The sequence below is a fragment of the Antechinus flavipes genome, chromosome 6 (genome assembly GCF_016432865.1).
Source record: "Antechinus flavipes isolate AdamAnt ecotype Samford, QLD, Australia chromosome 6, AdamAnt_v2, whole genome shotgun sequence".
NCBI classification, from domain to species: domain Eukaryota; kingdom Metazoa; phylum Chordata; class Mammalia; order Dasyuromorphia; family Dasyuridae; genus Antechinus; species Antechinus flavipes.
The window spans coordinates 209026109-209052262 of NC_067403.1; the positions used below are offsets into that span (position 1 = coordinate 209026109).

General features: G+C 35.6%; 1 protein-coding gene across 5 annotated transcripts in view; it reads right to left on the reverse strand.

Moving 5' to 3' along the window:
* STK33 (serine/threonine kinase 33) overlaps nucleotides 1-26154 on the reverse strand; it is a 243098-nt gene that overhangs the window by 193856 nt on the left and 23088 nt on the right. The window contains exons 2-3 of one of the 5 annotated variants that reach the window (XM_051964324.1): nucleotides 14077-14207; nucleotides 11144-11208 (exon numbers count right to left, since the gene is read on the reverse strand). The exons of 3 other annotated variants lie outside the window; for them this stretch is intronic. The gene's annotated coding sequence lies outside the window, so the exon portion shown is untranslated. The remainder of the gene's footprint in view (nucleotides 1-11143; nucleotides 11209-14076; nucleotides 14208-26154) is intronic. One more of the 5 variants, XM_051964323.1, reaches the window with a different exon arrangement.

Sequence of the window (26154 nt, forward strand, 5' to 3'; positions counted from 1 at the left end):
GCCAAATCTTATGGTCTGGACAAGAGCATAAATCCTTATAGTATGGATGCAAATGAGATCAGATGACAGGAAAAAAGAAGAGGGAAAGCCAATAAGAAATCCCTGATGTTATCCCTCTTTTTCTGTGGCCAAAACAGACCTAAGGAATAGGAAAGAAAAGGAAAAAAACCTTGATGTTATGTAAGATCCCAGCACAACTACAGGGAAAAGCTGCTACCCTGAGAAGCAAGTGAAGGTTGTATCCTTTAAAGACTCTTTCTTATCTAAACTTTGTACTTCCCCAGAATCTTGCACAGAACACTGCCCCTTTTTTCTTTAGATTCATAATTCACGGTTGTGGACATATCTACCTCCCCTCAGATTATAATCCATGTAAGACTTCTCATTCTGTATCCCTCTCATCCATATCTTCCCATACAACCTTCAGAGATGATCAATCGGAAAGGAACAATTGGAAACAAATATTAGCTCAGTGAATGTGAGGTGATCACCATGGATTTAAACACGATGCCATATCCCTTAGACAACTTCCTGCATATTCAGGCTTCTTGTCCTGCCCTCTCCTAGACTGCTCCCTGGTGATCATGTTCCAGGTGATTATACCTCTATAAATGGCAGGAAAAGCTAGCAAGATGGCTGGCTTTAAGCCACTCTGGAAGCTGCTTAGGTGTAGAACAATCAACAAATATTTAATAATAAGTGCCTTATAAGGCAGGTAAACAGATGTCTAAGAACTAGAGCATTTTTTTTCAAATGTGAATGCTATTCACAACCCACTGAACTATGGGTGTTATTCCTAGCATCTTTGGTAGATATTTTCTCTTTTCTTTCTATACAGTTAGTGATCTCTTCAATTCCCAGTGGTTCCATTATCATCATCCCCAAATCTACAAAAGTATTTAGTTTCTTATCTTTTCTCCAACCTCAAAACACTATCTGACATTTTAAACAGGATATTCATGGACATTTCAAACAATACATCCAAAATAGAGTTCCTCCCCCTCCCATACACATACACCAAAATCAACACCTCTTCTGGATTTCCCAGTTTCTGTCAAAGGCAGCTTTCCAGCCCGTTGGAATCTTTACAAACTGCTAACTCATTAGAGTTGATAGATTATTGATCTGCTCTTATAAGATGTTTTGGCCAGAACCTGAAACAAGGTACTAAGTAGAACTAATTGATACAATGCTTGTGTTTGCACCTTTACTCATTGGAGTTCACAGGTTTGGGAAATTTCAGGGTTTAGTATGAGATATCTGAATTCACACCTCCCTTGAAGCTCTTAAGGCCAGAGAGCACTAAGGGAGGAAACCCATAATCCCATTCTTTCAGAAGAGTCATATATAAGCCAGTGAAGAGAGATTAATTTGAATAGTTTTCCACTTGGCTGGCTGGTAGTGGAAGAAGAGTTTTGAGAGGAAGAAGCTACGAATCGAGAGTTGAGCGGGAGATTGAGAAGGCTCTCTGTGGTGGCTGGGCTCCTGCATTTCCCCAACTGAGACCAAGCTGGTCTGAAAGACTCACCAGAAAGCTAGCCGAGCCCCAAGTGAAGGAGACAAGAAATTCATTCCATCTTTGTGCTGGCTGGAGGCTGAAGAAAGCAGAGGCAGAGGCTGAAGGACAAAACCTTTGGATTTGGAGACATTCAGAGGGAGCTCTTGGAACCACAAGCAGAGAGAGAAGCCTCAACTAAGCAGGCTACTTTGGAAGGAGAAAATAAATGTTTGTATTTTTACCAGCTGGCTGCATTTGGGGTAATTATTGATCTGAACTGATACTAAGACTGCCTCCAAGAAAACCTCCCTGAGAAACCTACCTTCCTCCCCAAGAGAGAACCTTCTTATATTATTATTTATAAAGAAGAACAAGAACTCCAACACCAGTCAACCAGGTTTACAAGTCATCCTGGACAATTCATTCTGGGGGCAGTTAGGTAGTGCAGGGGATAGAGCACCAGCCCTGAAGTCAGGAGGACCTGAGTTCAGATTCGACTCAGACACTTCATACTTCCTAGCTATGATCCCTGGGCAAGTCACTTAACCCCAATTGCCTCAGGAAAAAAAAAAAAAAAAGACAATTCACTCTCACACAACATATTCAACATAATTACAGTCAAGTTTATCTCTAGAACAGAGCATCTTAACCTGTTTTGTATCAAGACTCTTTTGGAAGTCTGGTGAAATATCCCTTCTCAGAAAGGCTTTATTTGTTAACAATTCATAAAAGAGAAGAAAACGTTAAATTTCAAGTAGGGGTATAGTAAAAATAAAGATTTTTTCTTCTTATCCAAGTTATAAACCACCTGAAATCTGATTCTTAAGTCCAAGAAAGAGACCAGGATAATCCACAATAAAGAAATCAAATATCTATGTCTTCTATCTCCTCAGAGTAATCCACTCCTAAACTCTGCTTGGGCCCTCTTTTCCCTTTTCACTATTACAATTAGTAATTTCATCAGCTCCCATGGATTCAATTATCATCTCTATGCTGGTGATTCTCAGATCCTCAGAGCAAGCCTTAATATCTCTTCCAACAGCCAATCTGACATTGCCAACTACCTATTAGACATCTAAAACTGTATGTCACATAAATGTCTTAAAAACTCAACCTGTCCAAAATGGAACTCGTTATCTTTTCCCTTCCCCAAAATCCTCTTCTTCACATTCTTACTGCTATCATGGGTACTACCAAACCACTGGTCATTCAGGCTCACAACTTGAGTGTTATCCTCCCCTAAGCACTCTGTTTCACACCCTTTATCCAACCTAACACCAAGTTCTGTTTTTTTTTTTTTATCTTTGTAACATCTCATGTATATATGCCTTCTTTTCTGGGACACCACCACCTCTCTGGTATAGGAATGTAACCCATGAGGTATCTCGTGTTTCAACTAATGCAATAGCCACAAGAATCTCCTCACTCCAGTCCATCTTCTTCTCCTAAGTAATCTTCCTAGAATTCAGGTTTGACCATGTCACAATACACACACACACACACACACACACACACACACACACACACACACCCCGTCACTCATTCACTCATTCAATAAGTCCTAGTTATTCCTTATTATCTCTAGCATCAAATATAAAAATCTTTAGTTTGACTTTTAAAGCTCTTTATAACTTGCCCCTTTCTCCCTTTCCATTCTTCTTAAATCTTACTCTCCCTCATGTATTCTGCAAACTAATATCATCAATTTCTTTAATGGTCCTCACACAGGACTCTCCATCTCTTGACTGTGTTCATTTCCATTGGTTGTTTTTAATGCTTTCAATGTTCTCCCCTCATCATCTCTGGCTCCTGACTTCCCTGAGGTCCCGGTTAAAATCCCACCGATTCGTGATCCTTTAATTCCAGTGGCTTCCCTTTAAGACCGCCTCAGATTTATCCTGTATAAATTTTGTTTACCGAAAGTTGTTTGCCATGTTGTCTTTCCCATTAGTCTGTGAGCTCCTTGAGAGCAAGGATGGTTATTTGTTTGGTTTTTTGGTAACCTGGGTGCTTAGCAGAGTACCTGGCATATAGCAGCTATTTAATGCTAGATGACTGACTGGCTCACTTACTAAATATGACAGATCAAATTGACTCCCTAAGATTATCTTAAAGATAGCACTACTACCATAATTAAGTTTTGTGAATTTGTTTTTATAGTTATTTAAACCTCATATCAAAATAATAAAAATAAATAAAAACTTTTAAAATCCTTATATCATTTTCAATCCTTGAAAGCCAGTAATGAAGAAGAAAAATGAGCCTTTGTGCTTTTTTTAAATCCTTAGTGTCAAGTTCTTCAAATTTCTAGGGAAACACATTTTGAATGGGCAGCATAATTTCATTACTCCATTATTCTCTGGACACAGGTTAAGTCCTTGATTGGATTAAATGAGTTAAGAACAGAAATTGGGAGTACTGGTAACCCTAGACTGGTTTAATGTTTAATGTGTGGTTAGACTACAAAGGTCAAGGTCATTGGCCTTTTCTCTGCCAGACTATATCTCATGGGAGCTAATCTTCACTCAATTCCACAATTGTAGTCTTGGAACCAGTATTCAAACTGATAGTCAACAAATATACTTTTTCTATGACAAAATAGTCTTCGATTATGTTGCTCAATCAGAAAATCATTCCATGGTCTTTCCTTTATAACCTATTTCTTTTCTGTAGCACTGTATGCTCAAATATTTATTTTCTCCAGGATCAGGCCACTTAGGTAATGTTGTCAGGGAAGAGTGTGACCTCTAGTGGAAATTGAAGTTATTACTAAATAGTCTGTACAATGTCTTGTTGGCCAGTCCTATTGTTAATTCAACATATATTCAAGGATGATTTACTAAAAGCAATATACTGCTCAACCATACTAAGAAGGAGGCACAAAAATTATATTTGAGATGTTGTCTCTGACCTCTTAAAGCTTACATTCCAGTAGATGGAAAGTCACTAACAGGTACTTATTGGTATAGGTCAAGCATTTTTGCTCTGGAACACCCATTTAAGTGTTGAGTGTTCTCTTTCCCCCTTTCCCTCGAGTTTCTAGAGCTTCCTTGAAGCTCTTCTGAACCCAGAGTAATTTGCATGGGCTGGTCCTAGTCACAAGACTGGGAGGAAGATGACAGGATCATGACAGGAGATGGAAAGGCAAGTGGAAAGCTACAGTATTAATTTTCCCAATCTACTCCTCCTCAAATATTTCTGAGAGGCACCTGATCAAGCCCTGAGGCAGGGAAGGGGAAAGGGATGTCTGCAGTTCTAACTCAGTAAGAAGTGAGGGTTAAGGTAGCTGGCTGAGAAAAATATATAGGGAGGTATTCAATGCTGCTTAAGGTGTACTTTCATGGACAGGATGGGGCTGGAGGTTCAGGTAGGCTGCAAAGACAGGTAGATACTTTCTCATTGCAAGCAGCACCTCTAAGAGAAAGAAAGAAAAAGCATAAAGTAGAAGGCAGCAGCAGAAATCATAGAATGAGCAGCCGCAGTTGTGACCACAGCAAGACAAGGCAAGTACTTTTTGGAAAGAAAAGTTAAAAGGCAATCTATGCCAACAGAGAATGGATTGGGAGACCCAAGCTAGAGTAGAACTAGAGTAGAGCTAGAGTAGAACAAATGTTCTGCTGCAGGGACTCTGTGAAGAAACAGATATTCTGGGGCAAGAAAGTTGCAGAGACTCCAGAATGAAGATAAGTAGAAAGAAGCATTACACCTATAGCTTCTGTAAAAATCTACAAATCCCTTTTATAGTGCCACAAATGTTAATTACTGTGCAGAATCTTGAGCCCAAGAAATAGGACTCCTCAGGATAGGATTGGCTCTCCCTATTGTTGTTTTGCTAAAGTCTAAGATGTGCTTATTCCTTTTAAAAATAAAATTATTCTATTTTTGACGTTTTTATTAGCCTGGGTTCTTCTAGAAGAACTGAAATTTTTATGGAGAAGCAAAACTAATCAGATTCTAATGATCCTAAGGAAAACATTGAACAGGGAATAGAAGTCATAAAATTATTATTGGTGAGCTTTTCTCTATAAAACTCCATCAAACAAATTTTTAAAAATAGACAAGACCAAATGTTCATTAAGAAAAAATCCAGAAATAGTCACATTGTACACCTCCCAGCATACTCAGCATAGGGAAACAAGGCAGAAAAGTCTGTGGACACTGGGGACAAATGTGGCCGGGAGCATACCATGCATAGAACATTCCAGTGCTCTGTGAATAGAGAAAGGCTCTATGTACAGAGAAAGGTTCTGTATGAGGACAAGAATATCTTAAAGACCCATGGCAAAATCCATACAGGAAAACTGCAACATGGACAAGTGTCAACTAGCAGCTTTGTCTCCCACTTGTAGAATACAAATGTGTTGTAAGATATGATGATTTCATAAAGGATGGCTTCAGAAAAACCTGGAAAGAAAGCCTAGTTCAGAAAAATCTGCACTGATGCAAGGCGAAATGAGCAGAACCAGGAGAACATTGTACACAGTAATAGTATGATCAACTATTGATGACTTAGCTATTCTGATTGATACAATCAATATCCCAAGACAATTCCAAAATACCCATGGTGAAAAATGCTATCTTCTTCCAGTGAGGGATCTGATGAAGTCTGAGCACAAAGGCAAACTTTTTTCACCTTATGTTTCTTGCTTTTTATTGTCTTGTTTTTGCAACACAGCTAATAATAAAAATAAATTTTTCATTACTTTGCATATATAAATATATTACTTGCTTTCTCAGTGGGTGGGAGAAAGATAAGCAGGAGGAAAAGAATTTGAAACTTAAAATCTTTTTTAAATGAATATTTAAAATAAAGTTTAAAATTAAATAAAAATAAATTAAATCAGAGCACCTGAGGGGAAAACGGAAAAGAAAGGAAAGGAAAGAATTAGAAAACAAATGAATAGTCTGGCATAAGAATCTTGCTGAAGCAGTCAGATCCTAGATCCAAATTTGGTCCAATTAGAGTGGACCAGATAGAAACTAATGAATCCCTGAGGCAAAAATATATATATACATATGTATATATCAAAACAAAACCAATTGACTGAAAAAATACAAGAAAATATAAGACATTTCATAGCAAAGTCAAACGTTTCAAGGAGGGAAAATTTAAGAATCATTGGTCTACCGGAAAAGGCATAACAATTTTTTTTGTTTCTTTTTTCTTGTTCTTTTTTTTTGCTGAGGCAATTGGGGTTAAGTGATTTGCCCTAGGGTCACACAGCTAGGAAGTGTTATGTGTCTGAGGTTGGATTTGAACTCAGATCCTCCTGACTTCAGGGCTGGTGCGCTACCACTACACCAACTAGCTGGCCCCAATTTTTTTAAACAACAAAAGAAAACTGCCTAGATCTCTTAGAATCAGAAAGCAAAGTACAAATAAAAACAATTAGTCACCTCCTAAAAGAAATACCCAAAAAAATTCCTGGAAACCTCATAGTCAAAATCTAGAGCTTCTTAGTCAAAGAAAATTTAGTGGAAGCAACCAAAACCAAGAGGATAAAAATCAGAATCACACATGATTTTGAAGCCATCACTATAAAGAAACAGAAAACTTGGAAAACAATATTCAAAAAGAGCAAAGGATATAGGCTTACAACCACTCAACAAAACTGAGCACAATAGTATGGGGGGAGGGAGAGGGAGAGGAGGAAAAAAATTGAATGAATCTTTAATGAAATAGAAGACAAGCATTCCTGATTAAAAAAAAAAAAAAAGACCACAAGTGCATAGAAACTTTGAAGTACAAACACAGGAGTAAAGAGGAATATAAAAGAGAAAACAAGAATAAACACTAATAAAAGATTAAATGGGGATAAATTACTTACATTCTAATATGGGGAGATGATGCAGGTATTCCCACTAAACTGTTATATCATAAAGGATCATAGTACGAATCCAATTAGCCAAGGCCTACAAGTGGTTTTGTAAGTGTTGATGATCTTAAGAATGGAAAGACAACGGAAAAGGGATACATTTGGGCGACATGCAGGGGGAACAGGAGACAAGGGGCAAGAGAATTGAAAGGTTGAGGAAAATTAATTCACATAATCAGGGTACACAAGTAGATATATATACAATCAAGAAGAAGGGGTAGAAGGTGCTTGACACTTCACCTTCTCCTCTAAATTGTTCAAAGTTAAAAATATATATACACATATAAGTACACACAGAATTAAATACAGACGTACATTTTACTCAACATGGAAATAAGAAAGAAAGTAGAGAATAGGGGAGAAGAAATTAGAGAGAAGCTATCTTAAGGAAGAGATTAAGCAAAATGAAATCTAGGGATGTACAAACAAAAGTATTTATAGCTTTTTTGAGGTAGCAAAGAATGGGAATAAATATTAAAGGGGATACATGAATCGGGAATGTAATGCAATTATGAAGGAGAGAATCTCAGAGAAATCCAGATTTGCATGACATGATATAGAGTAGGGTGAAGAGAACCAGGAAAGCAATTTGTATAATGACAATGTGGTAAAAGTAAATGACTTTGAAAGAATTAGGAGCTCTTATCAATGAAATGATCAACCATAATTCCAGAGGATAAATGATGAAACATGCTACCCACCTCCTGACAGAGAACTGAAGTATTCTGAGTGCATAGTTAGACAGATATTTTTGGACATGGTCAATGTGGAAATTTGTTTTAACTAAACATAGCTTCTAGTGAGTTTTTGTTGTTGTTGTTGTTCCCAGTTGGGTTAGTTAAGATGGGATGGTGAGAGAGTAATAAAGATTATTAATGAGAGATTTATTCAATCAATTTGTGCCTGGATCTATTGGGTCAGAGTTCAGGGCCTGATAAACCACAATGCTACATGTCATTGTGTTGTACATTTTACAGAGTATTAATCAATAACAAAATGTGTGGATATTAGTGCTAGGAGAAGCAGGGAGGCTTCAGGATGGAGACACCATTTGAGTTATTTAAAGAATATTCATAGGTTTATAATGGATCACATTATTATACCCGGCAACAACAAAACTATAGACTATAGATGATCAATTCTGATGGACACAGCTCTCTTCAACAATGAGATGATTCAAATGAGTTCCAATTGTTCAGTAATAAAAAGAGCCATCAACACTCAGAGAGAGACCTGTGGGAATGAGTGTGGACCACAACGTAGCATTTTCACTCTTTCTATTGATGTCTGCTTTCATTTTGTTTTTTTCCTCAGGTTTTTTCTTTCCTTCTTGATCTGATTTTTCTTGTGTAAAAGATAAATTATATATATTATTATATATTATATATATTATTATATATTATAAATATATATACATATATTGGATTTAACATATATTTTAATGTATTTAATATGTATTGGGCTACCTGCCATGTAGGGGAGGGGTTGGGAGGAAGGAGGGAAAAATTTGGAACAAAAAATTTTGCAAGGGTCAATGTTGAAAAATTACCCATGCATATGTTTTGTAAATAAAAAGCTTTAATAAAATTTAAAAATATATAAAAATAAAAAATAATTTGGATCACATTACCAGAAAATAGCCAAGAAAAATGTTTAAAATATGTGTCAATTACAATTTTAAAATTAATTTTAAGAAATAAGCATTTTGATAAGCATTGTAACCAATAAACAAACATTAAAATGTATTATGTGCCAAGCACTGTACTAAGCAAAAATAGTCCTTGGTCTTAAGCAGCTTACATGCTAATGGTAGAGAAAACATGTAAATAAGTGTCACATCCAAGATACATTCAAAGGTGATAGAAGATAACCTGAGAGAGAGGTTTTATTGGCAAGAAAATGGGAAAGACTCCTGCAGAAGGTGGCATCTAAACTCAATCCTGAAGGAAGCCAAGGTCCTAAGAGGCAGAGGTGAAGGGGGAAAGCATTCTAAGCAGGCAGGACAGTCAGTGCAAAGGTGCAGTGATGGGAAAAATGAGGTTGTCATGTACAAGGAGCAGCAAGTAGACCATTATGAATAGATTATAGCTGGAATAAGAATGAAGTCTAGGAGCCTGGAAAAGTAGAAAGTTTCCATGGTGTGAAGAGCTTTAAATGCCAAACCATCCAAGGACTTTATACTCAATTCTAGGAAATTATAAAAGGGAGCCACTGGATTTACTGAAGTGGGGGGAGGGGAGAGAGGGCGGGTGATATGGTCAGATCTACCCTGTAAGTAAATCACTTTGTGTGAAAAATAGCTTGGAATGAGGAGAGGCAGGAAAACCAATTAGGAAACTATTGATATAATCTAGGAAAGAGGTAATGAGAGCCCAAAATACAGTGGGGATTGTGTGGGTGGAGAGGAAAAAACACTCAAGAGAAAATCTAGAGATCTCAGCCAGTATGAGGGGAGGGAGGGGGGCATCTATGACACTTGAATCAATATTTCCTTATCTATAAAATTGTGTTAATAATAATTGCATTGATCTTCACCATCAAACTTTGTGAGAAAAATGCTTTGTAAACACTACAGTAGTTTAGAAATACAAATTTTTATTACACTTTTTGGTAATTCCCACAAGGTTCATAGAAGGCAGTCACTGAATAGTTCTTAATTGAAATGTATATTCCCTGAGAAGTCAATGAGGTCATTCTTCCCCATCTTTTGAAAAGGATTCTCAATTACTCCTTATAGTCTTTAAATTCCTTTCCAACTCTTAACAGTCTATGAAGCTAATGCAATAGAAGGGTTCCTCTACCTGCCATCATTCCACATTACAATTAAATCATTATGGCTACCTCGGATGAAAGCAACCATGTGTTATAATAAAAAAGAGTACTGGATTTACTGGTCTTGGAATCAAAGATTATGAATCCCCTTTCAGTCTTATGTCATTGGACAAGTAATTTAATAAGCTTCTTGATCCCTTTAACCCTGGGTTTCTTCAATTATAAAATACCTTTGGAACTATATACTTCACAAGATGATGACAACAAAATGGAATAATGTAAATGAAAATGTTTTTTCAACTCATATAAATTTCAGTCATTGTTGTGATAACAACAACAACAGTATTAAGGACAAGAAGAACCAATTTCATAGTAATCTTTCATTGGATCAATGAAAGACCAATTAAGAAAACAGATTTAAATCCAAATATATTGTCTTCTGAACATGTCAAATTGAAATTAAAAGTTGCATTTGAGCTTTTCAATATAAATGTGGATCCCTTAAAATTAAAGTTCTAAAATCTTCATAATATTTTGTGTATTTTCCTGCAAGTCACTATATCAACTGATGTAACTTCAACTAAAGTTGAAGATAATGTATTAAGAATATGAAATCACAGCTCAGAAATATTACTAAAATGGATATTGCAATGTGGTTTGATAAATTCTAGAAAACATCATATTCTAATGCTACTCCTTCCACTGTTAAAAGTCACTGAGAAATTGCTTTCCATGATAACCATAAAAAAAATTAGAGCTATTTGAAGTTTTTTTTTTTTTTAATTTAAGTTTATCTGAAAATAAAGCCAAGTGATCACAATCTTTGGTAAATTACTAAATTCAACACTATAAAAACAATCTTGCTGAATATTTTTCTACTTTCCTAAGAAATGTCCTGCAGCAGCAGGAAAGATCAATTATGACACTATCGAGGAGAAATCTGAGTCCTGACATCATTCTTCGCAGGCAGACCTTAATCGATGAAATCTTTTATTACCTTCTCAATTTTCTTGTTGTAAATCAACACATTGTTCAAGTTTGATACCGTGTAACAGCACAGTTCTGCAACAAACAACAAAGTTGTCATGCGTATTACATACAAAATTCGTTTTAAAGAAACATATAAAATGGCTCGCCGCAGTATTTTTTTTTATTCCCATATGTTTTAGCTCACTTTTGAAACTTAAAATAAATGAATCACTTCTAAAGTTCCTAGCAGAATCAACCTGGCATAATGAATACAGTGCTGGGAAGACTTCAGTATGAATCCCAGCCCAAATACTCCCTAACCCTGTGATTGCTGGGCAAGTCACTTAATTAACCTCTCTGGGTCCTTAAAATAAGGAAGTTGGAGTATTAAATGACTTCTCGAGTCCTTTCCAGCTCCAAATTTATATTCCAAATTTTGCAAATTGTTCCTCAGTCCTATAATTTAAAATTGACTTTCAGGGCAGCCAAATGATAGAGTGAATAGAGCACCAGCACTGGAGTCAGAAGGACCTGAGTTCAAATCCAGCTTCAGACACTTAACATTTATTAGCTGTGTGAGCCTAGGCAAGTCACTTAATCCCAATTGCCTTGCAAAAAAAAGAAAGAAAAAAGAAAACTAAATGAAAAATTGACTTGCTCTTCTATTTAGCCAAACATAACAAATGCTAGGTCCAAAGAATGAAATCTGATTCTTGCAGATAGATTCTCTACTCTACCTCTTTATTTCACAAAGAAAACTGAGGTTGGAAAATAAAGAGTTGAGGTCTCACAGATACTGAGTAGCAGAGCCATAACATAACTCCAAATATAGGTTTCATCTTTTTGCACCAAATATTTCTAAAATTGGTCTAAAACAAAAAACAAAACCACCACAAAAAAAAAAAAAACCAAGAATTAAGAAAAGTCAATTTTCTGCCTTTAATGAGCAAGCTACAGAGCTACTCTGTTATACCTTTGGGCTATAAAGGAAATAAGAAGCATAATATATAGTAAGAGAAAATTTATACTCAAGCAATTAGATTCTCAATTATGTACATAATATTAAAATAATTCAAGGATCCATGACTTCATTAATGTAGACATGCCCTCTGCTGATACGGGTTGCAACTTTTCCACTGCCCTCCTAGACAATCTTTATGAATTACTACTATGTGCTTGCTCTCTCTCTCTCTCTCTCTCTCTCTCACACACACACACACACACACACACACACACACACACACACACACACTTCAACCCTTAGTTACCACTAACCTTTCAAATTTACTGGTTATTGCAAGACTACATTCTACTGGTAGGGTTCACAGTTTTTCAGAAGCCAAGACCAATTGTATACCGCTATAAGGCATCAGAGGATGATAAAAACTGACTGACTATCATTACCCAATTGTTTATTCTACATGTAAACTACAAGCACAATTACAAAACAAAACATTCTGTAGCTCATCATAAATAGTTTACATGACACAATAACAAGTGCCCTGATTATAATTTGTTTTTCCCTACTAAACCAAAGGGAGATATGGTGATACCACTTCCAAGTGTATTTTATTTTAATTATTCATTTAAAAATAATGAAATTTTTCACAGCTATCAATAGTAGAAAAGTTAATCTAAACTACAATGGTGCTTTATTTGTCTGGAGGATTACTAATCAGGCAATCTCCCCTATCAAGAACATAACTTAAGTCAGAAAAAAACTGAGAAGCTGATCCAGCAAAGACCACAAACCTAAGGTAATTATTTTTAATATCAAATGAAATAATACTTGTAAAGCATTTAGCACAATGCCTAGCACATTGTTAAAAAAAAAAAGTACCATATAAATGTTATTATTAGTTGTATGTAATTTAAGGTTTGCAAAGTGCTTTCCTCGTAGTAATTTAGTGTGAATAGTATTGCTCCCCTTGTATGTTGCTGAGGTTAAGTGTCTTTCTCTCAGTCACAGTAAGAGATACAATTGGGACTGAAATCAGGTCTTCTGTCCTCAGTCCCAGTATGCTTCCTCCCTGCCATGCTGCTCTTCCTAAAACCAAAGCATACATTTTCCTTGATTGCTCCTAATCTATTCCCAAGTATAGAAGCTTAACAACTGTGACACACGAAACGAGCCATAATTGAGTGGGCATATGAAAGATTCTATATACCCTTGAAAGGTTCCCCTGGTGGTATAAAATTAAAGAACCAAGAATTTAATCAGCAGCCTCTCAAAATAAGGACCCTTCTTCTTTCATTCACTGAATTATTTGGCACTTCCTGAGCAGCAGCATCTACAAGATAGCTTTTCTTCTACCAAGAACCTAAAAAAGACACATACCTCTCCTACTAGATCGAATTTTCACATAAACAGATGAAGTGGCTATACAAGTGCTGTGATTCTCCAGAAACTCAAACTTAAACCTGTCCCCCAAAACTCCCCAGATCCATTTGCTGTCATTTAATTTTGATTTACTAATGTCCAATACACCAGAAATACAAATCTACCAAGAAGCAGACTCAATGATCCATACTATTGTTTCCATTTCTGTCAAAACAACAAAACCTCTGTCTCTTCTCACCAAGTTTCCAGCTTCCCATCTGGCCACTTGTAACCATGTAGAATCCAGTCAGGGATGCATCTTATTCTGTCCTCCTTGTAGTGTGACCCAATCAGCTTCTATCCTACTGCCAACTGCATTTATCAGGCAACTATTTGGTATGTAGGGGGAAATGAGAGGGAGGGGTAATGCTGTACAATTTTTAATTGAATGTTGAGTGATCACAAGCTTTTGCTGAAAGCTCACTTTACAAAGCATAGACCATGATTGGCAAACCTATGACATTGAAATTTCAGCTCTGATCTTCAATGTTATTACATCATAAGATAGTATTAGTTGAATACAACTGAAATTAACGGGCTACATTACATCTTTAGAGCCATTCTCCAAGAAAGATGTTTACCTGTTGATGTTGGTGACCAAGATACAGATCTTCCAAAAGCTCCCTGATCTCCAATGTCTGCCCAGGCACCTTAAATTCTGATAGGTTTCACTCCTTTGAGTTAAGATAGGATGTTGAATTGTAGATGTTATCTGGAAAGGGTAACACATTAAGCCAATATTGGCCACGGGTACCTTAACTAGCAACTGTCATTTATATAAATTATTTTTAAAAGGTTCAATTATAATAAAATATGCTGGAGGCTTTTGACAAAATTCAACTTTCATTTCTATTAAAAACTCTAGAGGTTATATGAATAAATGAAATTTTCCTTAACATAGTAAATAATATTTATGTAAATCCAAAAGCAAACACACACAAGGAATAAAATATAAGGTCTTTCCATTAAAATTGGTGTAAAGTAAGGAAGTCCTTATCACTACTACTATTTAACAATGTTAGAAATGGGAATTATAGCAATCAAGTAAGAAAAATGAATTGAAGTAATAAGCAAAAAGAGAAAACAAGAAAAGAAAATTATTCCTTTTTTACAGATAATATATGATGGTGCACTTAGCAAACTGTAGAAAGTCAACAAAAAAACCGAAATAACAACTTCATCAATGCAGGATTTAAGGTAGATTCACATAAATCATCAGCATTCCCACATGTAACCAACAAAATCTAGCAAGAAGACCTAGAAAGAGAAATCCCATTTAAACTAATTATAAAAACTATAAAATAATTGGAAGCATATCTTCCAAGTATCATCTAGAAATTAAATCAATCTAAGCTATAAAAACTTCTTTGTAGAAATAAAAACTCTCTTAAATCATTTGAGAAAAGTTCATTGTTCCTGCATAGGCTGAGCCAATATAATAAGAGATTATAATATTACATAAATTAACTTATTCAGTACTATATCGACTCCCAAAACAATATTTTAAAGAGTCAGAAAAAATAACAAAGCTCGTACATAGAAATAAAAGATCAAGATTCTCAAAAGTTATAATGAAAAAAGTGGGAAAGAAAGGGGGTTATCAGCAAAGAACTGATTTAAATTTATAAAAATAAAAGCCATTCTTCAATTGATAAATGGTTAAGTGATATGAAGAGGCAGTTTTCCAAATAATTATATATTTATAATTCATCAAATTCATATAAAATGAAAATCTCAACAATTATAGAAATTCCACTTAAAAGAAATTCTAAAGTACTGCTTTATATCCCAAAGTTGACCAATGACAAAGTTGAAGGGACTATGATAGAATAGGTACATCAATTCATTTTTGCTAGTATCCAGCCTTAGATACTTAACACTTCCTAGCTGTATGATCCTGGACAAGATGCTTAACTTGCTATTTTTGCCAACCATAACTGGTTGGGTCATTCTGGAAAATAATCTGGAATTATGCTCCAGAAGTCATTACATCTTGATCTACCTATATCACTACTAGGTCTATCTTCTAAAGAAATCAAAGTAAATGAAAAGACTCCACATATGCAAAAATATTCATAATTTTTTTTTGTGCTGACAGAGCAGGAAATTAAGGAATATTCCTCATTTGGTGAATAGTTGAACAAATTATTGTACATCAATGTGATATAATATTACCATGTTATTTAAAAAAGTGTAAAGGGGACAATTTCAAAGAAACTTAGGAAGAGAAAGATCTATATGAATGATGTAGAGAGATGTGAACAGAACCAAGAAAACAATTCATAGAAAAACATCAATATTATAAAGATATGTAACTTCTAAAGACTTCCAGACTCTAATCAGAACAATAGCCATTTGTGATTCCAGAGTACACACAGTCCAACAAGCTTTCCATCTCCTCCTGGCAGATGACAGGACTCAGAGTACAGAGGGAGATAAGTTTGGGGGCATGACCAATGCAAGGATTCATTTTGCTTAACCATACATAGCTGTTGAAAAGGTATTCTTTTTCTCCCCCGTCCATAATGGTGAGGTGGAAAGATAGAAGGAAGAAAAAAATATATATTTTTTTAATTTAAAGAGGAGTGTTGGAAGAATTGTGTTTTTTAAAGTAAATGCACACACTACTGTAGTCATGAAGGCATCTACAAAGATGTAAAGGATACTGTATTTGGAGTCATGTCTCAGCTCTGACAACAGCTGTGTGACTTTGAAAAAATAATTTTATCTCTCAGAATAGCATATGTAAAATGAGAGAGTTGGTCTAAATGGGAGCCAGTCATGATGAGTAGCAAATAGAACATTTTGCTCTAATGCTTATTCTGTGTGTGACCCTGGATAAGTCATTTAAACTCCCAGGCTTTCAGTTTTCTCACTGGAAAATCAATTTGACTAGATTACCTCTAAAGCTTTTCCAATTCTGTCATCCTGTGATTTTGTGAATAAGATGGGTAATTGCTAACGAAGATGGCGTTAAGAAATCTGATCTGAGGGACAGCTAGATGAAGAGCACCAACCATAGAGTCAGGAAAAGCCGAGTTCAAATCCAGCCTTAGATACTTAACACTTCCTAGCTGTATGATCCTGGACAAGATGCTTAACTTCAATTGCCTTCAAAAAAAACTTTTTTTTAATCTTTTTGAAAAAAATTAAAAATCATTGAGTTGAACCTCCTCCAAAAAGAAAAAAAAGAAAAGAAATTCAATCTTAATTGTGGGTGCAATTCTGGAAAGACATCAATCCCACAGGTAGGAGTTAGTACATAAGCAACTGAATCTGGTTCAGAAGAAAAAAAATTAGAGATGAGAAAAGAAAGAAATTGAGAGATGCACTAAAGATTACTTGTTGAAAATTGTTGAAAAATTTAGTCTAGGATCAACCTTTTCTCCATCAATGCTTGAGAAATTATTTTTGGCAGTATCATCATACTTTTCACCTTTAATAAATTTGTCAAAAGTTCTGAAGTGGTCACCCAAGAGCAACACTCAAAATAATGCTTTTTATTCCTCTAAGATTTCATTTTCTTTCTTTTTGCAGCACCTTCCAAACTAAGGGATGTTTGTAAAGTTCCTGAATATGATAGTAGAAAATCTACAGATCTAGTCTTTTTTTCATCATTGAAAAAAATAAATCCCTCCATCTGGTTATATGTGATCCCTATCTAATTTTCCACAAATTCTTCACAAAGACCTTCCTATGGATCTTTGGCTATCTTAAGGAGGGCCTTCCACCTGTGTTTTCTCTAGCTTTAGCCGAAATTTGCCCACATCCTATTCCAATCCTATATTTATCATATATGTATTGCTGGTTTCTTTTATGCCATAATTAACATCCAAGTAACATGCTGAAATAATAGTCTGCTTAGACCTACCACAGATCCACCATATTTCATGAAAACCACTAGATCTTCAGAGTCTGAATGAATAGATATATGTTACTGAAAATTCCTTTTGGGTATGGGTTGGTATAGATGGTCCCTGTGGATCTATCCAGCTCTAAAATTCAGTAATCTTGAGATTCTGGCATTTTCATCGACATTTAGCTTGCACAAAAACTTGATTCTTCAGAGATCATGAAATAGATATGAATCTCAATCATATAGTATCACTCAAATGAAAGGAATTCCTGAATCAGCAAGCTGTCTAAAACACTTAAAAGCAGTGTAGCTTCTTGAGTGCAATTCACTTTCATTTCCTCCAATTCAATTCTAGCTTTCTAATAAAGACTGGACATAGAACTTATTAATTTTCTCATGTTAAAGCAAATGACACATGAATCTGTATGTCAATTTACAAAAAATAATGAATCAATTCAAATGCATTCAAAAGAACTGTAAGGCCTAAAAGAGTTAACTCACCATCACTCTCTGAAAAATAACTGGGAGACATTAGTAGGCTAAGTTGTAGTAATATAATTTTAACTGCCTTAGTATCATATACCTAGACTCCCATTTAGCCTCAGGATAGCATGAAAAATGAAAATTCCTTATCAAATTTGGAAAACCATACAGGTTCAGAATACATACATACATACATACATATATACATACATATATATATATGAAAGAAAGACAGAGACAGAGACAAAGGGACACACACAAGAGACAGAAACAGAGACAGAGAGATGAAGGGAGGAAAAGATAGAGAGAAGAAGGGAAAAAGGAAGAAAGGGAAAAGAGATGGAGGGAGGGAAATCAGGAGGAAGAAAGAAGGAGGGAAGGGAGGGATGGGGAGAGGGATGAGGAGAGAGATGGAAACAGGGACAGAGGGAGGGAGGGGAAGAAGGAGGAGGGGAAAGGGAGAGAGAGGAGAAAGAGGAGAGAGGGGGGGAGAGGAAGGGGTGGAAGAGGAAGAGAGAAAAAGGGAGATGGAGAAGAAGAGAGAAAGAGAAGGAGATGGATCGAGGAGAGAGGAGGGGAGGGGGAAAGGGAGCGAGAGAGAGAAAAAAGAGGGAAAGAGGGAAAGAGGGAGAGGAAGATGGAAAGGGAAAAGAAAAAGGAGAGGGAGAAAGTAAGGAAAAGGGAGAAGGTAAAGGAAAGGAAAGAAGGTTGAGGTAGAGAGAGAGGAAGAAAGATAGGGAGAGAGACAGACCGCCTTCTCAATATTATGGACTTTGAACATTTAAAATGAGACAATTACTAGATGGAAGAGTTCAATATTTTTACATATAAAATCTATAAATTATAGCAAAGGAAATTTCGTTACTGAATAAGAGATATCTTCACTTTGCTATCAAAGAGGGCTGAAGAGATAAAGGGGAATTTAAGACTTCTCTGCCCTTTTGCATGTAGCTAAGGTATTATTATTCTTGGAAACCATGGATATGAGAAAGGAAAATAACAAGGTGAATGTCAAGTACTTATTTACAGGAAGCATCAGAACGTTGCTAGGGAACAGCTTTCAACAAATTTCATGCCCCAGTCCATTTGGTTTACCTAAGGCCTCAAGTCCTTTGCTGAAAAGGAAAAACAAATACAAAGATTTGGGCTTCTAGTTGACAACACTACAGATGATACAATCTTCACACAGGGGAGGTCTATAATCTGCCCCTGTATCTTACCTGTAAACTGATTTGAACACTCATAAATGTTCCATGGCCAGCATTTTTGAAGGCAGAAAAATATAGGAACAAACATGTGGAAAGAAGGCAATGTAGAATTGCATATTAAGAAATATGAGCCATCCAAATTTGAAGTCTGTAGAATAAAAATGAACATAACCTTTCTACACTCAGGAAGGGAAATCTGGTATAGCAGAAAAGATTTCTGAATTTGAAATCATAAAAATGAACTAAAGTCCAAAACTCTGTCACCAGGAGCCATGTAACTTTAAGCAAATCACCTATGTCTGTTAAAAGGAAGATCTGTTTAAAAAAAATGAATATAAAATGTTTATATTTTTATACTTAATACTTTCATTTCACATTTTATATGTATTATTCCACATGCTGGTGATAAGAAAAGGACTTTATACATTTTAAATGTAACTCATTTTAAAAAAGTAGCTCAGTATGATACAGTGAGAAGAAAAATGGCCTAAGAAATGGAAGGACTTAGGGGTCAAGTCTCACCTCTGACTCATATTAGCTATATATCCCTGGATAAATCTCAGGGTTCTAAGACAGAGAGATGCCGACATGCATTTCATTTTTATTTGTTTGTTTGCTAATAATACCATTTATTTATTTATAATTTGCACTAAAGAGTGTGGTTTCTAGAGATCCCGCCTCAAAGCCAGAAAGATTTTGATTTAAGACCCACTTCTTTTTTTAATAATAGCTTATTTTTGGCAAAGATAGTTTTCAATATTCGCTCTTGCAAAACTTTTTATTTCATATTTTTCTCCTTCCCTCTCTTCCCTCTCTCTTCCCCCCAGATAACAAGTAACCCAATACAGGTTAAACATGTTCATTTCTTCTAAACATTTCTGAATTTATCATGCCAATCTGCATTTCCTTATCTGGCAGTTTCCTGTGCCCCAAATCACAAACCCCATCACTATTCCTTATAAAGGTGAACTAAACTTCCCTGGACTATGAGGTTCAAAGTGATCTTTTTAAAGAGCAAAATAATCATTGTATTTAAATTTTGAAGGGCACATTCTTTCAAAGTGAAATTTTTTTTTAATTTTTAAAAAGCTAAATCTTTGAAAATGGAAGTAAATGAAAAACGTTAAGAAAACTTAAAAGTAGAACTTTCAAGTCATTTTTAAGCCACTAATTGAATATTCTTTAAGTTTATACAAATGGAGCTGCTGCCAAAGACAGAAATTAAAAAGGCACAGAGTTTGAGATCCATTTCAAGAATTCTCAATCATATCCCTTTCACAATTTTAAAATAAACCATTTTCAAGTACACCAGAAACTCACTAAAATAAGAGGCTCTCAGCTGTCGAACTTTAAATGAACGATCAAACATTTCTGTCAAAATCACCACAGTAACTAACATTCTTATTGCCTGATTAAAAATAGATGACAAAGCACAGAAGAGTATAGCATAAAATGAGCTTCTTACTTTGTGAGATTCTCAGACTAAGAAGGGTCCCATGAGGGGAGAAGCCTCTGTTCCAAGTCCAACGACTCTTCCACTGAGCAGCGAGCAGAGAGCAGTGTTCCCAAACAAGTCAATTTAACCTCTGCACCTCAATCTTCTGAGCTGTAAAATGGGGGTTGGTGATACCTGACACCTTCTTCACAGGGATGCGGAAGCTTATTGTAAAATGCTGTATCTAAGCTACCACAACCAAATAAATTCCAGAAGGTCTCACTCAGGCAAAACATTCCAACTTACTGAAGCAAAACCTGAACTCCTATTACCTTCAATTTTATTTTTATGATACCTGGATGAATTCAGCTGTAAGTTGACTATTATTACTGGAGCATTTTAAAACCAATGCCTGACTCAGAAATATAGTAACTCACTAACAATAACTGGTATAATAGTATTCCCTTCAATTCATTAGCTAAGATTAAGTTAAAAGCAAATTCAGGAGGTTTTTTTAATATATGCAACAATACTAATATAGTCCACACATCTTTCTTAAAATAACAGAATTAACATAACCTAAAATAACAGAAATAACAGAATTACAGAAATGTCCTATTTCTTTAATATTTTGAGGTTCCAATCAATCCAATACAATCCATAATCATTTATTAATTACCTAATATGTGTTTTCCCCACAAACCCTAAGAGGTACTATATCTCCATATTGCTATTAATGATGATACTGAAAAATTAAATGACATAACCAGTTTCACAAAGCGGATGAGCCTCTGTTGTAGGGCTCAAATTTATGGTTTCTAATTCAAAGTCTTTTCACTATAACAAGCTGTCATACTACAGGCTTCCACAAAACCAGGGCTCTGCTCAAAATTGAGCTCTCCACAAAATAATGACAATGAAAGTGACAAAAAGCAGCAGGGATGATGAAAATGAACAAATTATCTTATAATAAATCACATTTTATTGCATTTAATAAAATACTTTCCTTATAATAACTCAATTCATCAATAAGCATTTATTAACTATGTGTCAACCTCTGAGGGTACAAAGACAAAACCAAAACAATTTCTGCTCTCAAGCAGTTTACATTCTACTGGGGAAAACAACATAGACCCACATACAGAAATAGAAAATACAAAGTAATTTTGAAAAGGCTGGGGTGCCACCAATCTGTGGAGAAGGGAGGCAAAGACTCATATAAGAAGTGGTACTTGAACTGAGCTTGGAAAGAAACTTGGGATTCTAAGAGAATGATGAGAAAGGGGATACTTCCCAAGCATAAGCATGCATAAATGCATGAAGACTAGGAAGGAAATGTGGCCCAGGACAGTTGGTAGGAATAGAGTATATAACTTGCAGGACCATAAATTTAGAGCTGGGAAGTATCTTAAAGGGCATCTAGCCCAACTCCTCCATTTAACAAAGGAGGAACTAGATCCCAAAAGGTGACATGATTGCCCGGGGTCATACGGCTAGCTATAAAGTATATGAAGTAGGATCTAAAGGGGAAGAGGGCATGATAATACTGAACAGGTTAGGAGCTAGATAGCAAAGGGCTTTAAAATACAAAAGTGCTTATGTTTTCTCCTAAAAGTAATAAAGAATTATTGGAGCTGTTTGACCAAGGGGGCAACATGTGGCCAGATCTGAACTTTTGGAATATCATTCTAGCTACTGTATTGGAGGGTGCATTGCCAAGAGAGAGGATGGATAAAGGGAGATCAAACAGGAAACTACTGCAGTGTTTCAGACAAGAGTGGTGAGGGCCAGAACTAGAGGGATGACCAAGTGGAGAAAAAGGAACAGGTGCAAAAGATGTTGTAGGATTATTCTTGACAAGACTTGACAACAGACTGAATGGTAGGGGACAGGAGGAATAGAAAGACAAGGATAACAAAAAAAGTTGTAAAGCTAGACAACTGCAAAGATGGAAGTGTGCTCAAAAGAAATAAAGCAGTATAGAAGAAGAAGGGAGAGAAAATTTTTGAACATGTTGAGTTTGAGGTGCTCTTGATGATTAACAGGCAATTAGTGAGGCAAGCATGGAGCTTGGGAGAGATACTAAGGCTGGATACATAGATCTTCAAGTCATCTGTCTTCATATGATAACTGAATGCATGAAAGCTGATAAGATCACCAAGAGAGGAAGAACTGAGTTGAAAATAAGGTTTTAAAATAAAAATAAAACCCTTTCGTACCTATTGAAAAAAAAGAAATGTTTAACCTGGCCTAGCATATGCTTGATAAAAGTCCTACCTAATTTTAGCAATCATGCTTCCTATTCACAGATTATTCCTTTCATTAGATGTTCTATTATATGAACATAATACATTCTATTATAAGTATCACGAAGAATAGAAGTCAAATTCACTAATCTCAGAGTTTATAAACTCCACTCCATCTTCCATGTGGGGTAAACACATCCTAATATTTAAGATCATTCAGAGATCATACCAACAGGGGCCCAGCAATTATATTTGCACCTTTTCATAGTAGAACTAGGAGACAGTTTGGGACTGCTGGGTGTTGGAATCTTTACAAACTGCTAACTCATTAGAGTTGATGTTTTGGGCCAGAACCTGAAACAAGGTACTAAGTAGAACTAATTGATACTTGCTCATTGGAGTTCACAAGTATGGGAGATTCACAAAGTAAACTTTGTAACTTTGTGAATTCATACCTCCCTTGAAGTTCTTAGGGCCAGAGAGCACTCTGGGAAGAAACCCATAATCCCTCTCTCTCGTGTCCCACAATTACTCTCTTTCATATATAAGATACAGACAGAGGCTCTCAGACAGATTTCAGTGGAATTACATGAAGAGTGGAGCTGGATTGGAGGCTTGAAGAAAGCAGAGGCAGAATCAAAGGACAAAACTGCAAGAGCTCTTAGAACCAAGCAGGCTATTTTGGAAGGAGAAAATAAACATTTGCATTTTTACCAGCTGGCTGCGTTTTGGGTGATTATTACTTTCAACTGCAACTAAGACAGCCTCCAGAAAACCTCCCCGGAGAAATTTTCTCTCGCAGAGAGAACTACTATATTAAAAAGAAGAAAATCACCACAGCTAGGTGACATCATAGTGCAAAGAGCACCAGATCTGAAGTCAGGAAGATCCATCTTCTTGTTCAGATATGGTCTTGAACACTGTGTAGCTCCGTCACTTAAATAGAAAGTCACTTAACTCTTGTTTGCCTCAGTTTCCTCATCAGTAAAATGTGATGGAAAAGGAAAAAGCAAACCACTCCAATACTTTTGCCAAGAAAACCCCAAATGGAGTCATGAAGAGACACAATTGAAATGAATGAACAAAAACAAGATGTAGTTCATTCAGTCTTACTGATGTAAATTCATTGGGGGCAACTAGATAATATGTGACCCTCTCCTCAATTTATCTCTGGATTCCACATTCTGTTAAACTATTTTGTCAAAAGATCATTTTCCCTGAAAGAGAAAATAGAACCAAAATGAGAGAGAAATAATTCAGTGTTTGTTTCTTTTTTAAATCCTCCTCTGAAGAAACAGTGTGCTGCAATGGAAAATCCATTATTCTGGAGTCAAGAGATCTGAGAAAAAATCTTGCCCTTGACATGGCTTCAGTGACATTGAGCAATTCACTTAAATTCCCTGGGCCTCAATTTCATAACTGTAAAATGGGAGGAGGGGGCAGATTTCATAGTTTTTGAGGTCCCTTGCATTTCTAAATCTATGATCTCATGACTCTAAGCCTAATCCTACCCTTTCTTTGATTTTCATTTTGCCTCCAATACAGCTTAAAAATCACTTTCCTTGTCTTTCTTATTTATTATTAGTCTCAGTTCATTCTGAGTTTTAGCACTCCAGATACAATTATTACAGATCATGGTACTCTTTTGTATTCATTGTCAAATGATTGTCACTGCTTCCATCTTCTATTTATTCCTTTTGAAAATCTGAATTTGTCAAAGAATTCCTCATGCATCCTTATCAATCTTTTCAGGTCTCTATCCTTGTTTATTCCTTATGGAATTATTTCTGCTTATTTCTTCAGGGCTGCTGCTCTATCCACTACACTAACTAGCTACCCCAAGAAGGGATTATTTTCATGTAGAGGTTGGCAAACTAGGTGACCATAAAATTCCTCATCTAATCCATCCTCTATCCAAACAATCTATAGTACATTCCTAAAGTGATATAACTTTATTTAACATCTCCATTGATCCTCATTCACAAACTCACCACCATGTTTCTCTCAAGTTCCAGGATCTCTAAACGTGAGTACATATTCCTAATATAAATGTTATCCCGTGTCTCACTTTCATCTATCTTGATCCTTGTGAATAAGGATTATCCTTCTAGAACCAAATTCCAGCCATGATTTCTATACCATTGGATCTCAATGATGTCTAAGCTAAATATGCCTCCTTGAATTGGGATATCTAGGTCACCTGATCCTCATACTTTGAACTTTCATGTACATATATCTGAGGCAATGGATTATATTGCTTACCTCTTTGCCTGTATATTTTCTTTTGTGAATTATTGTTCCTCCCTTCTGCTAGTCTTCATCTTAGCATGCATCTACTATAAATTCTGCCTTTAGATTTTTTTAGATTCAAGTGCCTGAGAACATGATAGGGAAGAAGTAGCTCTGAAGCAATTCATGTGAAATTTTAGTTTAGTTTATAGAAGATTTTAGTTGACTACAAACTTTAATATGGATCAAGAATGTGACTACTTTTTAAAAGGCAACATAATTTTTAAATATATTAATAGTAGTATATGAATTACAGTGTAAGTATCCTTGTATTCCTACACTGGTATAGCATTTGAAATGCTATATTCAATTCTGAGTGCCACTTTTTTAAAATGCTGAAAAACTCAGTTACATAAACCAGGATTGTAACTTTATCTAGGAACCATGTCATATGATAAGTAGCCTACAAAGAGTAAGGACATTTAGCCTGGGTAAAAGAAGTCTAAAAAAGAAATAAGACAACTGTGTCCTCAAATATTCTGAAGAGGTACAACACAGTTTGTACTCCTGTGTTATTTCTGAAGATAGATTTAGGACTGATGAGAAGAAATTACAAGGAATTGATATCTTAGATCAATGCAAGAACTTTCAAATAATTAACACTAAAAATTAACTAACAATTAGTTTTCCAATGGTGAAGCAGACATACTTGCCAATGCCACTTAAATAAAGACCAAGAAAGCCGGACATTCACGATCCTCCCAAGATATGTCCCCAACTTTTTTAAGACCCTCACATACACTTTACAACCAAAATGAACCACTCCCATTCCACCTTTAGCTCCAAATACATCCCTTAAGTTTTCCTATGCATGCTCATGTTCTTCTCAATACCCAGACTGTCTTACTTTCCCCAAATTTAGCTATTGAAATTTCTATTTTTCAAGGCCCAACTCAAATGCTATGAAGCATTATCTGATTCTTGGACCTTTAAATGATTTCTTCTGCATCAAATCCCATAGTACTTCATAACATCCTTATCAAAGAATCACAGAATTTCAAAATTGCAAGGGCAATCAATAGTTATCTAGGTCAACTAGTGCTGATTCCCTCTATCAATCAGCCAATTATCATTAATTAAGCATTTATTATGTGCCAAGCATTGTGCAAAGAGCTGGGAATACAAAGAAAGTGTTTTGTTTT